Genomic DNA, 17,920 nt, shown 5'->3' with positions numbered 1-17,920 from the left:
TGTAATTTTCACCCTACAGATTATGCACAAGTTTTTTCAGATATATGCTTAAGTATTTCATTTTCTTTGGAACAATTGTAAAGGTGTTGTGTTTTTAATTTTAGTTTCTACATATTCATTATTACATAGTAATGTGATGAGTTTTGGAGTATAGAGCTTTTATCCTGAGAACTTGCTGAAGTAATTTATTATTTCTACAAGATTTTTGTAGATTCTCTGAGATTTTTCATAGACAATCATGTAATATGCAAACAGGGCCAGTTTTATTTCTTCCTTTCTAATCCGTATGCCTTACTTTTTTTCTTGCCTGCTTGTGTTGGCTAGAACTTTCAGTTCTTTGTTGAATAGGCATGGTGAGAGCAGATATCTCTGCCTCGTTTCTAACCCAAGGGGGAAAACATTGTCTTTAACCACAAAATATGAGTTAGCTGTAGGTTTCTGGTAAGAGTTGGCTATAGGTTTTTGGTAAATGCTCTTGATAAAGTTTGGGAAGTCCCCTTCTCTTCCTCGTTGTCTGAGAGTTTTTATTATAAAATGGTGTTATATTTTGTCAAATGTTTTTTCCTGCATCAATTTACATAAACAAAAATGATTTTTTCTTCTTTGGCTTATTAATATAGTATGTAACATTAACCAAGTCTTGAATACTGCACCAGCCATGCAAAATACCTAAAATAAATCTGTATTAGGGAGGGCTGCACTGAGAGAACTTTTGTTACCTGAGAGACTATCTGCATAACAAGACAAGCTTTATTCATCATTTATTTTCTCCCCTCACTTTCCCAGAACTTATGTGGCTACAACCCCCACCCCACCAACCCAAAGTCCCAAACCCCTGCCCCCATTCCTTCTATAGCTGAAGATGCTGTAATATTAATATATAAGCGTCAGTCATCTGACCCGTGTGAGAGTCCCTTGCCTATGTAGTTAAATATGTTTTTTTCCTGTTAACCTGTCTTTTGTCAGCTTAATTTGTAGCCCAACCAAAAAACTTAGGACAGTGGAAGGAAGCCTTTTTTCCCTTCCCTACACCTCAGTACCCACTGCCAACTGAAGCAAAAGAATATTGCTAAAGCCACCTGTACACCTTTTTCCTTTTGAATTACCTTCCCTCTGCAGAAGTAATGGATTTTCTGAATTTACTGTTAACCTTTACCATGCAAATTTTTATATAGTAACAACATGAATAAATCCCTGAATTAGTAAAAAACAAACAAAAAACAAACAAAATGAGAAGAGGAGGTGGGACTCAAGGTGGTCTGTAGGTTGAACTCTATGATGATGTCATCCGTATTCAACCAAGTTGATTCACCCCATGGAAATTTCATGATTCAACTTAGTAGGTCATTACTAATTCCCTAATGTATCTTAAAATTCATTATCAGTAAATATATTTACCTTGTTTTTTTAAATTTCTTAATCTTTTCCTCATGCTAGTATTGCACAGGAATACACACTGAGTAAGAGTCCTGCTACAATATCTTGAAAGAAGGAAATCCAAAAAAGGCTTGCATAGTAGCTCACTTAGCCAAGTTTATGAAGAATCCTTTAGATACTATGGAAGAGCTAAATCTTAAGATTTAGGGGTCAGGAAACTTACCCAGAAGTAGCTGTGACCATAAAACGAGCAAAATGGGCAAGGAAGATACCAGAACAAAGCCTCAGGGCTGTGCCTATAAAACAGAAGTTCAGAAAAACCTAATTTGATTTTTGTGCCAGGGAAAATTTCATTTGCTTTTCAACTTCTGTCTTCTCTTTTCTGTTCTGTAATATTCTTATTAATCATTCAGACTGAAGAACTTATCTTCCTTTCAGCACTTCAAATTCAGTATGATTTTTTTAAAAAAAAAAGTTAGACAAAACAATTGCCTGAGAAATGGGAACAATCCCGAGGGAGCTATAATGCTACTCTCCAGCAAAAGTTTGATTACTAAAGTTCCTACCAAGGAAAAATTCAGATACAGGAAAAGGCTCACATTTAGTTTGAGAAAGTTTGAGGGAAGTTGCCAAAAACTCAATAGAAAGTTTCTGTGGCAATACTTTCCCCATTCTTACGTTCTATACTAATGATAAACAAAGTGGTCAATGAATTACAGTTTCTATCCTTAAGTAAGTAAATACACTTAACCAATTGCTCAGAGAAGCTCACAGTGACATCCAGGCCATCATGAATGGCCTATGTGTTATAGACGCCATGCATCTCTAAACTGAAAGGAATTAGGTCTATGCCAGCTCAGTCATTTCTTAGAGTTATATTAATAATAAATCTTTGCACACACACATATTGAATTTCTCTCCAGCTATTTTAGGATGTGCAGTGGTTGTTAGGTTGTTACTGCCATTGTTCTCAAGTCTCTGAGATTATTCCCTGACTCAAAAATCTTTTAAGGACAACTTTACTGGGAAAGATTTTTTGGTGAGCTGTGAACCAGCGTGGCATGCTCTAGGCAACATCTGCATTTAGGGAAGTACACTGATTTCTTCTCTCTCTTCCTAAATGCCTCTGTGATACCTGCCCGGGCACTGCCTAGGGGTTCCAGTTGTCAGAGGCTCTGTTGGACCATGTATTAAGCAGAGCTCCTTGGAAGACAGTGCTGGGCTGCCCATTTCCTCCACCCCCAGCCTTGTTCCTTGCTGTCCACGCTTTTGGACAGAGGCCAGTATGTGCTCAGGAGGCGATGAGAAGTGTGGAGTATAAAAACACATGGGCTCTAAAGTAGCCTTCAGGCCATAGAGACACAAGTGCCCAGACGTGATACTGACAGAAAACTAATAATCACCATGAGGATCCAGCACTGAAGGTGAATTCCTTTAATAGACTCATGTAAAGTCCCTGTTGACCCACCCAGGCCCTGTCTCGTCCTGGGTCCCTCTGTCACTGGCTCTGCAGATCCCCTAGGCACCCCTCCCCCAGCCTTTCTTCCCCCACACCGGTTTTCAGAGACCTACACTCACCATTTTCTATCAGACTTCCCTGAGGGTCATCCAGTTGTGCCCCTAACCCAGAGCTGAGTGATGCCTCCTTGTGGAGTCTCTAAATGACCCACTTCTGCTGGGTGGTGTCCCCACAGCCCAGTCCTAACAAACACTGGGCACAGGCCACAGCAAACACCGGGAGCTAGTCATAGGGTCTCCAGGCTGGCCTGGGGCAGCCTCTCCAGCCCAGGAAAGACTCCTGGAGTCGGGAGGCAGGGCTCCCCTGAGGAAAGAGGACGTGCTCACACTCTGCACTCAGGCTGGGGAAGGTTGGGGCTCAGGACCCACGGAGGCCCTGCAGGGCACTCATCTTCCCTCCCGGGAATCCATGATGAGAGAGTCCAGGCAGGAGCTGGAGGCCTTGCTCACACACACCCTTCCCACACAGCCGGGTCACTGCTCCTGCGAAATCACCACGTTGACTTAATTGTAGCTGCTGAGAAAAGAAGGAAAAACAAACAAAAACAAAAATAAAATCTGATTGTTTACCAGGAGATGAACAAACTTGCCATTGCAGCACCTTCAAGAATTGATTGAATTCTGAATGAAATGGTCTCTTTCATCTCGCTTGTGATGGTTACCTCCATTTCAGACACAGTATGCTGAAATAGATTCCCATTCTGTGTTCTGAAACAAATCGTGCCCCACCTCCCTGCAAGGCCCTCGTCCTTTCCGCACTCCTGCCGGGTCATCCTCACACAGAACAGGTCACCTTTGTTCCTCCTGTGGCCCCACCTTGCCTGTGGAACACAGTCTCTGTGCCTTATTCTGATATCTGAGGCCCCTTACAACGTGTCCCTAACCACCTGCCCAGACTTGGCTCTCTCTTCTCACTGTCTGGTTTCCTAAGCTACAGCCAAGTTCCATCCTGTATCCTGTCTGTCCCGTGAGTGAGCACATCACATCCTTTATGCCTCAGTGCCCTGCCCGGAGATTCACTCTGCCCACAGTGCCCCCCTCCTCTCAGGACTGTTTAAACTCCTGAGTGCTAAGGTCTCCAATCTGCAGCTGGGTCCTCTGCGGAGCCTTGCCTGTCTTGACAGCAATCGTCCTCTGCAGCGTCCCTGGAGGTGCCAGGGCAAGGCATGGATTCCAGCGTTACACCAGTAAAAGCAAAGCTTTAGCCTATGAAGCAACACCTTGATACATATTTTGGGCAACTGACTAAGGCACGATAGATTTTTTTTGAAGATCACAGTGTTGAATGGAAGACCGATGGCTGTGCTGTGAGAATGCATCTCAGTTGCCTGTAATCGGGCACAAGGAGTCCGGCTCCAGAGATGCACACAAAGGAAAATGCTCTTTCTCCAGCATCAATCTCCAGTATCCTCAATAACATCTTGTATTATATTTATTTTTTAATATAGTTGATAGTGTATCCAGGTGAGAATAAATAATCATAAGCTTTCTGTAAGTTCTCAAAAATACTTCTCCCAAAACTTTTTTAGGTAAACGTATACTATCCTCTTATTATTATCATGTAACTGTAGCTTTACATCTTCTAAAAACATGTGGAATCACGTATGACGTCAAAGATTTCAATTATGTAAAAATAAGAATAGTTGCTTTTGTCCAGAAAAAATGAGGTGGGGCTGGCCTTTCTGTGGCCCGGCCTGACTGTCACTGTGCTGGCCACTCTCTTCCATGGGCCGGGCCACACGCTCTCACCACACATGTCCCTTTGGATACTTGAACAGCAGTGATGTTGATTGCCTCTTACCTCCCTTCTTCCTGATCAAGAGAACTGTCCCGAATGGCTAATGCCCCACCTTGATCAATCCCTTTGACCAGTCTTCCTAGAAGGCAGGAGCACCGCCAGGCTTGGGCGTGCAGGCCACACCCTCCCCTGGCAAGGAGACTGCACTTCTCTGAATGAGGCCTAAGCCCTCATTGCCTCCATGTAGTGCCCAAGACTTTCAGCCTGTGGTTCTCTCCGGAGGCTCATGCTGGTGGGTGTTGGGATGTGGGTAGGCCAGGGAATGCTGTGGCTCCTCCTCAAGGTCACCTGTCAGCCTGTGTCTCCCCAGTTCAGCCTTCACACCCACCCAGGGGTCTCCTTGCATGTACCCAGCCTATACCCTGGCCTCTCTGGGTGGCCTTTGGGGCTTTCATTCCAGCTATCTCCCCACAAAACTCCTCTTGATGGGAGGGGGAAGCAGAGGCAGGGGTTCTGGCCCCTGGTACTGTGGAGAGGGCAAGGCGTTCACATCAGGCCTGGGGACAGTCACCACCACTCCTGATGGAGTGCCTGCCCCACTGCTGTGTGCCTGCCAGTTTTCATGGTGTGCCTCCCCTGTGCCTTCCCAGCAGTCCTGGTGTAACCGAGTGAGGGCGCTGCTGCTCTGCTGCAGGGAAATGGCCAAGGCTCAGACCTCAAAGAAAGGATTTCAAAGTCTTAGCCTGAGGGTGGGAGTTTAAAAAGGGAATTTGGTATAAAGGGCATGCAGGAGTGGCAAGGAGGTGCAGGTCAGTGTGATGACTGCCTTGAATTATTGCCCCAGCTGGGGAATGGGCTAGCGCTATCTCGAAGGCTGTTTATCCATAGATTAATTGCAGCCTGGAGGTAGTCTCCTGGTGGGGGTATGGATTGTTCCAAGACTCAGTCTCTGGAACTTCTAAACAAGCACATAATTAGGCGACACTCGTGCGAGGGAGCGCCTGGTGGAAAGAAGGAGGGTAAAGGTCAGTGTTTCCTCATTAAGAATATAGCAAGAAATGGGCAGGAAAATTTCAAAATGGGGCACTGAAAAACAGGGCACTGGTTACTCTGGGAGGCAGGCAGGCCACTGTGGCCATTTCAGGGTTACAGACGGGACAACAGATTCTGCAGAAGGCAGAGGCCAGCTGAATGCCAGAAAGTGCACCAAGAACCCCAGACTCTTGGGGCAAGGCGGTGTCGGCCAGAGGCCCCAGAGCTGCCACTGCAGAATGTTTACCTTTCATTTTAATATTTTACCTATGTTTATCTTTCTAAACTTGGATTAGATCAGACATTGGCAATGGTTTTTGCACTTTATGTAGAATATATGTGAAACACTATAGAAAATGGCTGAAGTAGAAAAATTATCATGTTTAAAAATAGTTGTAGGATTTAGTTTTGATACTAAGAGTAGAATTTCATTTACCTTAGGTACATTTTATCCTGTTCATAGTTTTCTGTTTTGTTATGTTAACATTGCTGAAACCCAGGCACCTCCTGGCCACTCATTTCCTACGCATCCATCCAGCAAACCTACTGCAAATAGCATTCAGTTTCCTGTAGGTGGGAAATCCAGATGACCCGGCCAGCCCACACATCCTGAGTGTCCTAGTGGCTACAGCTTCATTAGGAGGATTTGACAGACTCTTCTGAAATTTTGTAGGAATTTTAATTTAAGACACAGTTCCCCAAGTCCTCTTTTTATCTTTTTTTTTTTTTTTTTTTAATGAAAACAAATCTGCCTGTCCCCAACTCTGAAGCACACCTGACATTTCCTGTGTCTTCTACAAGAAGATCATTCAAGCCTTTATGGTCACATCTGTAAGATTCCTTGTGTCAAGGAGCAAAATGTGTCTGGTACTAAAGAATGTGTAAAATGGCCAGTTGCTTTTTAAAATATATTTTCCCCAGTTTTCTCCTAATGGCATTTGATAGGATGGCCTTGCTAATAAACTATCTAACAGAGGAAAAACAAACTAACAAAAAAAAAAAGGAGGACGCTCACAGCACATAATTGTCCCTTTGAAGGGAAAGATCACAGCACAAAACCCCCTTGTTTGATTAAACACCTGTGGCTTCTGTAAGAGTTTGTTTTAGTAGCCTTGAAGAGCCCTGAGCAGATAGCAGGGATGCAAGCTCCCCACCCCAGCTCTTGTCAGACCACATTCCAAGGACCTTGATAAGCCAGAGAAGAGAAAAAGAGGGAAAAACAGATGCAGCCACTTCTCAAGACCTCTTCTTATCAATCTGCCACAACAAATTTTTTTTTTTTTACACTTTATAACCCAAAACCCAAACTACTTGTCCTCTGGGCCAGCATTTCTCCTTTTTTTCTCTCATGCCATGCCTTACACACCTTTGGGAAGTAAAATAAACTTTCTTTGTTTAAAATTATTCTAATCTTTGTGTTGAGAATTCTTTCTCAGTCCCTGTTACAAGGCCCCACCCTAACGTGGTGGCCTGTATGGGGAAGTCACTTCTTTATCTCCATATGGAGAACTCACTTTTCCGCCTCTGTCTCAAAACTGCTCCCTCTCCCTCCTCTGCTGCTTCTCAGTGCCCCAACACCATTTGGAATTTGGTAAGTCTCTAGGGATGGTCACATACTCGAGAAAGAGTTGGCAGATTCATGGTTATGGAGAACCCTGGTGCCAGGTCTGCCACTCTTGGAGATGTGCCTTGGAGGAATGCCTCCTAATCAACTCCTCCCAGACTTCACCTAGACCCAGGGACTCCTGGCTTTGGGGAAGCTCCTCTCTAGGTTTTGGTCTGACTCAGAACTCAGGGATGCCTACTGTCTGATCAGCACCCTGAAGGTCATCTAGTTGGGGATGCCCCACTCACACTGTCTGAAGTTCTCTATGTTCAGGCTTTCTTTAAACTTGCTAGACATTCTGATCACTCTGGCTGCTACATGTTATGTCTTACTCCTGCATCTCTCCCACTGTCTTCACCTTCCAGATGATGTTTCTCTTTCAGCTCCCCCCCGTTCCCCCTCCTCCTCCTTCTCTGTCTCCACCACTCTCACCTGGTCACACTCGCTCCTGCCAGCCGTTCCAAACTCCCTCCCTGCCTGTGCACCAGCTCCTTCCTTGGGTCCTTTACTGGATCAAAAGACATTATAAATTACTCAAAGCCAAGATGAAAAATCAAGCTCTTTTGCTTTTGCAACTGTCTGAAGCCATTCACCTCTTTACTTACTTAGATCCTGACACCAGGGAGGGACAAACTGCCTTAGCAATGCACTTCATCTCCCCGTTGGCCCCTGATATTTGGTGTAAACTCCAAAACTTGAGAAGGGCCTCAAACTCCACAAACAAAACTTTAAATCTGGCCTTCAAGGTCTTTAATATCCAGGATGAGGAAAGGTGACAGAAAAAGAGGGAACAGGACTAGTAGCAAGTCCCAGAGCAAAAAGAAGTTTTCCAAATGGTGGCTACCACTATAAAAAGAGCTTTCAGAGACAGAATTACCTACAAGGCTCAGGCAAAAAGGCACCAGGAACACAACCTGCTCTGGGACCTGAACCCTGTTTCCACCATAACCATCTGGGTCACTGGAGTAGGGAATGCCCCAGGAAGTGGGCTGTGCCCTCTCTGCAAAAGGGAAGGGCACTGGAAGCGGGAGTGCTTACTCCTTGAGACCGGGGAGTCTGAGACCTGGAAGGCATTTGCCTTCCAGAACTGGCGGGCCCCCCTGAGCTGGCATCCTCCATACCCATGGACGTTCTGGGACTGCTTCAGTCAAACTGACAGGCCCTGGCTTCAGAACCAGCTTCACTTCACAACACTGAGGTGGCTGTTGCAAGTAAGCTGGTTGATTTTCCGATTAACACCGGAGCCACTTATTCTGCTCTTCCTGAATTTTCAGGATCTCTACTTCCCTCCCCTACCTCCATTTTCAGAGTGAAAGGTAAAATATAAAATCCCCTGTGTGCCCTGCAGCCCCTCTGCTCACTGGGAGATCAGGTCTCTGCTCATTCTTTTCTAGTACTATCCAATTGCCCTACTCCTTACTAGGAAAAGATTTCATGGTTAAGTTAGACACCCAACTCCCTTTAATACTGCAGGCTTCGTTTCTCAGGCTCGTGGGAAAGGCTTAAATGGGACTTTACATGCAACCTTTTTCCTTTCTTTGGTATGTTCCGTGCTTTCAAAATACAAACTTTCCACCTATTTCACCTAAAAGTATCTACTTCTGTCTGTATGTATGCTTGTGTGTCTATATATATGTTATGTGTATGTGATGTTTTACTACCAAAATATGTAAAAAGAGCTCTAATTAATTGGCTTAAATGAGAAGTAAGCACTTAAAAATATTTTATCAAGAATGTAAGATAGTATTCAAATGTCTTTAGTTCACGTGATCTTGGTAACCTTGGATAAATAAAATAATTTTAAAATTGCTATTAAAGTTTAACTATTTTAATAGCATAACCGATATATCAGTGAAAGTAGCTACATTCGAGATGACCGCTGCAAAGACAGGTATGCTATTGTCACCACTACTCACACAATTGAAAGTGCTCCTTTACCATCTGGCACCTCCTGTCAAAAGGCAGAGCTAATTGCCCCTAGTAGAGCCTTACAACTAGGTAAAGATCGAAGACTTAACTTATACTGACTCTAAGTATGCCTATCATGTCCTACACACTCACGCAGCTATTCAGAAAGAATGGGGTCTTCTCACTGCCCAAGGTACTTCTGTCAAACATGCCAACCTCATGATACAACTCATGCAGGCAGCTCAATTACCCAAACACGTAGCTGTCACCCACTGCAAGGCACATCAATCCTCTCAGTCCCTTGAGGCCCTTGGAAATAACAGAGCAGATAGAGACACTAAACGGGCAGCGATGCTTCCTTTTCCAGCTACTCAAGCCCTTTCCTTCCAAACACTGTCCCCAAGTTACTCTGCTGAAGAAACCACCCACTTAATGCAAGCAGGGGCTGTTTGGAACAGGCCCTGGCTTTTCTATAAAGGCAAATTTCTTTTACCTACCCAAGAAGAAAATTCCATCCTTCACCACATTTACAACTCAATTCACATAGGAAGTCGACCCTTGAAAATCCTCCTGTCCTCACTCCTTTATTGTCAGAACTTAGAAAAAAATTAAAACAAACCACCAAGGACTGTTCTATCTGTCAATGAGTCAGCCCTCAGGGCCACCTTCAGCCTCTTCGTTCTCTTCCTACTCACCAGCTCTGAGGTCATCTCCTGGACAAGATTGGTAGTTAGACTTTAGACATATGCCTCCACAAAAGGGGGATAAATACCTTTTAACTTTAATAGACACATTTTCAACTGGTTAGAAGTTTCTCCCACTAAAACAGAACCTCTGAAGTCACCTGAGTTCTTCAGGGGATAATTCCCTGTTTTGGGTTCCTAATTTCTCTCCAAATGGATAATGGCCTTGCTTTTACCACTCAAATTACTCAACAGGTCTCAGAAGCCCTAGGTATCTCCTATAAGTTACACTCAGCCTATCACCTCCAGTCCTCAGGAAAGATAGAAAAGGCTCACTCTACTCTTAAACATTAGCTTACAAGACTTTCCTTAGAACCACGCCAAACTGGCTAAACCTCCTTCCCTGCACTCTTCTCAGACTCTGTGTCTCCCGCAGGGCACCTTTATTCCTTAGCCCCTTTGAACTTATGTACAGACATTCTGATTTCCTGCTCTTTCACCTCAATCTGCCTACCCCCACTCAGCACTTACTTGCCAGCAGTGGAACTCACTGGACAACTTCGGGAATATGCAGATACCCACCTTCCTCAACCACTTGATTTCAAGGGACCGCAACATTTACAGCCTAGAGACTAGATTTAAGCCAAAGATCATCTCCCAGGACAAACTGGGCTCCTCCAACCTTCGTGGAAAAAGGTCCTTTTCAAATAATTCTCACTACTCCCACTACAGCTAAGCTTCTGGGAATTCCGTCCTGAATTCATCTCTCTCAACTCAAACCTACTGATCCTCCAGAGGAACCTACTTTCACCCACTGCAAACTCCCTGGAAATCTACCAGCTTACACCTGCGAGCCCATCATCAATACCAGACTTCAATTCACTCGACAGAAGCCCCAAAACTATGAGCTTTAATACAATGCTTGTGGTATATATGACATCTTGCTGTCCTTGTCCTCTTTCTTACACTTCTACCTAACTTATGTGGCAGGCTGGTCTCCTTTTTGCCCATGCTGGGAACGCTAATAATAGCCCTACTTTCCATATCCCCCACTATGGGTGTCCACACCATCCCTATTTGCCCACAGTCCAAGAGCCCCTCTGACTTCTCAAAACCGTGAACTCTTCTTGCTAAATGAGAAGTGAGGCCTATTGTACACACCTAGCAAATGATAACAGCTCTTTTGTTATATTTTGCTTGCAGAAGACAAAACCAAGATGGCAATTCAAAGAGATTTCCAGGTTTAAAGACCATCCCTAAAGAAAATTCTCTCTCCTGTTCTCCCTTTAGACTCATTTTTCCTTTGATATTTAAAACTTTATTTGCACATCTATAAATCATGCCTTTGGTCAATGCCTATCTGGGAATCTCTGGGGACGAGGAAGCACTCTGACCATATTACCAGCCTCATTGGTAGGTAATATAATGGCAAATAAACAAAGGCTCAGTCACCAAGGAGAGGCTGGCATCAGAAGCTTCTCTATGTATCATTTCCAACACTTTCAGTTACCCCGATAGTATTTTCAAAACAAAGGAGAAACAGTACCTCTCCCAGGAGCCACTGGAAAATTAGCTATTGATGATACAAAGCCTAAGGGAATGATTTATGGGTAAAAAATGTTTTTTTTCAGTAAGTTTGTGCTTAAAATGCATGTGTATAATATATGATATCATCTAGCTGGTTATATAAGAAATTTTGCTAGATACATTATCAAAATTATCAATCAGATGATCGTGGAAGCCTAATCCAGGGCATAAAGAGTGCTCCTGTAACTTTACCCCACACCTGTGATTATGGATGATTTGGATATGAATGCTTTTAGGGGCAACATGTGCACCGCAATGGATTGCAGCCCCTCAGCCCACACCTTTTGCCTTATACATGGTCACTTACGAATGTCAGTTTGTCTACTGATCTTTCCAAACTTTTGGGTTGGCGGTCCCTTGGTCTTCTACATCATTATTTCCAGAACTTGCGCCATCTTGTCCATCCTTCCATAGAGTGCTCCAATTTTATTCATTTCCTCTAAAAATATATCATTTAAGGATTTTGATTTTTAATGGTCCAACAGCAGCACATATTGAAATAAGAGAACCTAACAATGTTTGTAAGTAATAAATCTATTTAACGGTCTTTCCAAATGGCATGAGCTTTGACAGGTGTCTGATGGGTGGTGCTCAGAGGTTTCATCTTCTGCCAAATCCCTGCAATATAAAGTCCAACAGTGGGGACAGAAGAGAGCTGCATTCTCAAGACAGCTAAATTTGTGGGAGAGAGAGTGTGTCATCTTGTGACACTCTGAATATCAAATTTAGGGACTTCTACTTCAAGATGCTGGAATGAAGTGAGAAATCTAAATCTACACCCCACAAAACCTAAAACAAATAATTTCAAGTAAGAAAAACTAGATGTCAATCCCAATAACAGCAATCTAACAAAAGAAAGGGCTTCAGTTCCACCACAGGGAAAGGTAGAAATTTCCAGGAATCCCCTCAGGCCCAACCATTGCCATTTCCCACCACAGCAGAGTAGTCAAAGCAGAAAGGTCACAAAAGCAGCTGTAATTATCTCCCAAAGTTAAATAGCAATTAGTCAAATAAAATTATCTAAGTCAGCAGGAAATAGAATAGAATCAGAAAAGAACCAAGTAAGACCACCCTGCCCAGATCTTATAGGTTTACTGTAGGGCCCCAACCTGCTTCATAAATCTTTCCAGTCTTCTACTCCAAGTGCACCTAAGGCCATGCTGGAGAGGGGGAGCAAATGGTGAGCAGGGAAACACCCAGCAGCCTCTCTCTCCCCAAAGACAGCTGGAGCTGGGGAGAAAGAGCTCTTAGAAACCGGAGGTACCCTGGAGCAGAAAAGAGGTGCTGATGGTGTCTTTACCCCCACCAGGCTGCAGGAAGCTGGTTGCAGGACACTGGAGGAAGGTTCGGGAAAGCCAGCACAGCCCCACCATCCACATCTGAACCTCCTGAGGCAGAAAACCCAGAGGGAATCCAGGGAAAGCTCAGAGAAACCCTAGAGCTCAGTGAGGAAGAGACCAGGTTTCAGAGAGCATGGGGAAGGCAGCCAAAAAAACCCCTCTACACTGAATTGGGGCAGAAAGGTTTACCCAGACAGAACTGGCCATTTTTAGCATGAGCAACACAGAAAAAATAATTTGATATTTACAGCCACATTACAACATAAATAAATGAATGGTTAAATGATTAAAAGAAGAAAGAGGGAAGAGAAAAAAGAAAGAGGAAATATAATGTGAAATGGTGCCCATAAAGATCTATTTCAGAAGGAAAGGACCAGCTGAGATAAAAATTTTGAATCAAAACATCCCCAGTGCACACTTGGTAAATGAAATAGCACGAAATATAATAGGCTCACTGTAAAGACAAGTTATTAATGAACAGGAAAGCCTAGAGGCCTTCCCCATGAATGCAGAAGGAAAAAGGCAAGTAAATGAATGCAGTTAAAGAGGAGCTACCACTAATGGAGAGCAGGCACATCGAACACAAAAACCATTGTTGTCCATGCATAGGGACCCTATGAAGGTAATAGGAGGCTTTTCAAAGACACAATAGAAAAAGACTTCTCTAGACCTGAGGAAGAACAGAGTCTGCAAATCTCAAGAACAAACCATGATCCCCCAAAATCTGCACAAAATTATCTACAAAGACACAGGGACTAGTTAAGTTTTCAAGTATAATTATAAAAAAACAATTCTTCATACATTCTGGTAGGACAAAACAAAAAACTGGCAAGAGCAGAGAAAAAAACAACAGCCTGGATTCTGTCACCCCAAGAAAACAATGAAGTAGCATATTACATATTACAAGTGCTGTAGGAAAGAAAGAGCCAGGACAGCACATGCAGGAAATATTTGACTCAAGGATAAGTCATGAGGTGGAACAGCTCACACAGGAAATAATTCAGAAATATGTTACTGTCTTAGTCTGTTCAGGCCGCTATAACGAAATACCAGAAAATGGGCTGGCATCTTTCTATTCAGTCTTCAAAATCCAATCAGAGCTCATCTCCTCCGTGAAGTCTTCCCTGGTGAACCTTCCCACTGAGAGTGAAATCACTTCTTGCAGTGTTTTCAGTTCATGCGTGCCACGTTGTATTGTAGTGACACTTTCGTACTGGAGCTTCCTAAAAAACATAGCTACAATCTTCTCAATCTGCCCCCAGTGTCAGCAGAAAGGCTGACAAAGCAGATGCTCAGGCAATGTTCTCCTACTGGAACAGATTAATAAATCAACTAGCCACTGGGATTCTGACAGCCCCAACATGAGGGAGACAAGTCTTTCAAATACAATGCTCAAAAAGAGCTGTTTGGCCCTGCATTTTTGTTTGAGAATTCCGCCCTCTGCCTTGGAGAATTATTCTATATAGTCAGAGAAGGACTGAAAACAAAGGCCTTCGGGTTTCTTACTTTGCCACTCAGTGTCCGTTCCTCTCCTGTGGCAACAATTCTTAAATTTTGCTTTAGGGGAAGCAACTCTAGGTCCCTGGGATACAGATGAAGATGACTCCTCCCCAAAATTTCCCAGCTGCCTTGGCTAGTGACAGGTTCAGAGATGCCCAGAGCCAGCACACACAGATCAAGGAGAAAAGCCCAGGCTTGGGCTTGAGCAGAGCCATGTGCAGGAAGAAGTTAAGTCTGTCCATGCTGAGCTCAGTCTTGGAACTAACACAGAGGAGGCAGATCTAGGAGATGGACCCTGACCCTAGGCCTGGACCTTTTTAGTTGTGTGACCTAACAGATGTCCTTTTTCATTTAACCCTGTTTGCTCTGGATTTTCTGCCACCTGCAACAGACAGTCCTAACAGATTCAAGTAGTTAAAGACATGCTGGGTTGATCCCAGCACACGCATACAGACGTGCATATAAACATGTATTTATATAATTTAAGGTACAGATGAGTACAACTGTCTTTTGTGCTCTATTATCTTTCAGGGCAGGTCAGGGGTCAACAAAATCTATTTCGCTGCCCAGCTGCTAACATTGTTTTGCCCAAATAAAGAGCTACAGTCATGGGATGCACCGAGAAAAACAAGGGAAGAACGGGAGGCGGAATGGCTTAGCTCCTTCCCTGTGAATAGAAATGGTCCCAAAGACTCTGGAGAAGGGAAGGATTTTAGCCCACAGAGCAAGAGGCTGCTCTGCCTGGCCCTGTGCAGTATGTTGTGGATGGACCCGATGGTGCAGGTGAGACCTGCGAGGCACATGAGCGTGGCACAGAGGATCAGTGAAAAACCGATCCTCCTTAAAGTTGACTTTTCCAAATAAGAAATGTAAATTGATACTTTCATTATAAATTCTTAAATTTTTGACATACTCATTTTAAAGCCATATATTTTTTCAGAAATTTTTGTCCTATTCAATCACATGTCATACAACTTAAGCAGCTAAACACAGATCTTCTTCTGACTTCCAGACTTCCACAGTCAGGGCAATGGGGTAGAGTCACGGGTTAGGATGGGACAGGCAGGGGGCCATCAAATGTGGAAGGTTGCTGCTACCGTGGCTGCCCAAGGACAGAGCTATGAATGGAAGTGCCTCCAGAGAAGCGGATTTGACCTGGGGTGGTTGCTCTGGTAACAATCTTTGTTGAAGTAGCTGGAGTTCTCTGCTGAAGAATAGTGCTGTGGAGTTCAGAAAATAAAAGACCATTACAAACACAGCACATAAAATTTCACAATCACAATGTATCTATCATACACAGTAGAGAAAATCAGGTATAATCAATCCAGATCCAAGAGGTATTTTACAGGACTTAGGAGCAAAAGGTAAGTTAAGTGGGAAAGGGTACCCAAAGAATAGTATGTAATGAGACAAAGCCTCCTAGAGTTTAGGGGAATAGTGCATATATATTTTTAAGGATGAGGTTAATGCCAGGAAATTCTAGGACAGAGAATGGCTAACTCAAGTTTTTCCCCTTTGCTTCCCTCTTAAATTGCTTAAACACAGGGAACCGTGCCAATATGAAAGAAATAAAGAACATGCAGGCATACTTGATGAATAGGAAACTAAAAAGTTTTGGAAACACACAAATGGTATGAATATAAAAATCCACATGCTGAAAGCAACTTGGGGAAGAGAACAAACTTCTTACACCCTTTGTTTATGTGAGAGGGATGCTGTCCTCCAAGCTATCCATAAAATAAAGCCTATTGTAAGAGATGTCTCAATTCAACTCTAAGTGGTAAAGTGAATATATAACATGACCGTAATGTGCTCTCAAGCTTTTCCTAAAACACACTGACATAGTTTAAATGAACTATTATAATAAGGTTATGGCTACAGAAGATAGTCATTATGTAATACGGTATCCTATGTTGTTTTAACAAGATAGTTTAGAATCTTTTTACCCAAAGGAAATTTACAAACAATTCTTTATAAAGACTCCTTTTATCCTTCATAAAGAATAGTCAAAATCCGTAAGGGGTCAACAAAGCCTTTTTCTTCAAAAAGGAAAATCTTGTTAGAAAAAATTAACTGCTTACAGACACAGAAGTAGTGACAGAGTGGCTGGAAGTCTGCAGTTCCACCTGGCACAGACAGCTACTGGACACAACTAGCTGCAGGCGTCTCCCCAGGACCACACTATTCCTGAATTCCATCTAGCTCAGTCATCGTGACCTTGGAATTCCAAAGGTGTAGTTTCTTTCCTTTAAGGATAAGCAGGGATTTAGAATTCAGATCTTATTGTTCTAGTGTCTTTCTGAAGAAATCCTTTCAAAGGATTTCTTAGAAACCTTGAAACTTAGAAGCCAGAAGGTTCTTCCTTTCCCCCACTTCCCATATCCAGACCAACCATGACATCTTGTTGGTGTCAGCTTCCCGCCAGCCTTTCAGCTGGTCCGTCCTCTCCATTTCTACTGCCAAGGTCTCAGAGCAGAGCCTCAGGCCTCATCTTCACTGGGCTCCCTGCCTCTATCGCCCAACTCCAGCCTATCCACTCAACTGCCCAGAACTTCCTAAAAAATTAACTGGACTTTGTTGCTCATCTGCTCAAAACTTTTCTAGAGCATGCTGAGTCTTCAGGATCAAGTTCAGACTTCTCACCCTGGCATGCAAGTCACACGTCCTTGGGCCCCTGCAGTCTAATCTCTGCCATCTCTCCAGGCTTTACCTTCCATCATGGCTCCTGAAACTTGACTTTCTGGCCCTCCAGATGATATGCAATCCCTTGGTAAAGTGCCAGGTCAGAAAACGCTTGCCAAGGCTATTTTCTATGCCTAAAGAGCTGGCATCTTTCTGCTCACTCTTCAAAATTCATCCAGACATCATTTCCTCCATGAAGTCTTCCCTCATGCACACTTCCACTGAGTTAAATCACTTCTTATGTGATTTTAGTTCACGCATGCCACATTGTTTTGCAGTGACACTTCCTTGCTGGAGCTCCTGGAAAACACAGCTATAATCTTGTTACTGTGCCCCCAGTGTTAGCAGAAAGCCTGACAAAGTAGGTGCTCAGTAAATGTTCACCTGATAGAACAGATTAATCATCTTGCCACTGGGATTTTGATAGCCCCAACATGAGGGAGACATTCTTTAAAATAAATTACTCGCCAACATTTACTGTTTTGGTGCTTTTTGATAGAAGCCATTTTTAATGGAGTTAAGTGATATCTCACTGTGGTTTTGATTTGCATTTCCCTAATGATTAGAGATGTTGAACATTTCTGGATAAGTTTGTTGGCCACTCGTCTGTCTTCCTTTAAAAAGTTTCTGTTCGTGTCCTTTGCCCACTTTTTAATGGGGCTGTTTGATTTTTTTTCTTCCTGATTTTCCAGAGTTCTATGTAGATTCTGGTTATCAGCCCTTTATTGGATCAGTAGCATGTGAATATTTTCTTTCATTCTGTAGGTTGTCTGTTTGCTCTCATGATAGTTTCTTGGCTGTGCAGAAGCTTTTTAATTTGATTAGATCCCATTTATTTATTTTTGTTGTTGCTGTGATTGCCTTTGGGGTCTTCTTCACAAATTCTTTCCCTAGGCCAATGTCTATAAGAGCTTTTCCAACATTTTCTTCCACAATTCTTATAGTTTCA

Source organism: Eulemur rufifrons, unplaced genomic scaffold (assembly GCF_041146395.1).
Source record: "Eulemur rufifrons isolate Redbay unplaced genomic scaffold, OSU_ERuf_1 scaffold_123, whole genome shotgun sequence".
In the NCBI taxonomy this organism is placed as follows: Eukaryota; Metazoa; Chordata; class Mammalia; order Primates; family Lemuridae; genus Eulemur; species Eulemur rufifrons.
The sequence above is the reverse complement of the archived record's forward strand: the minus strand, read 5'-3'. Positions refer to the sequence as shown.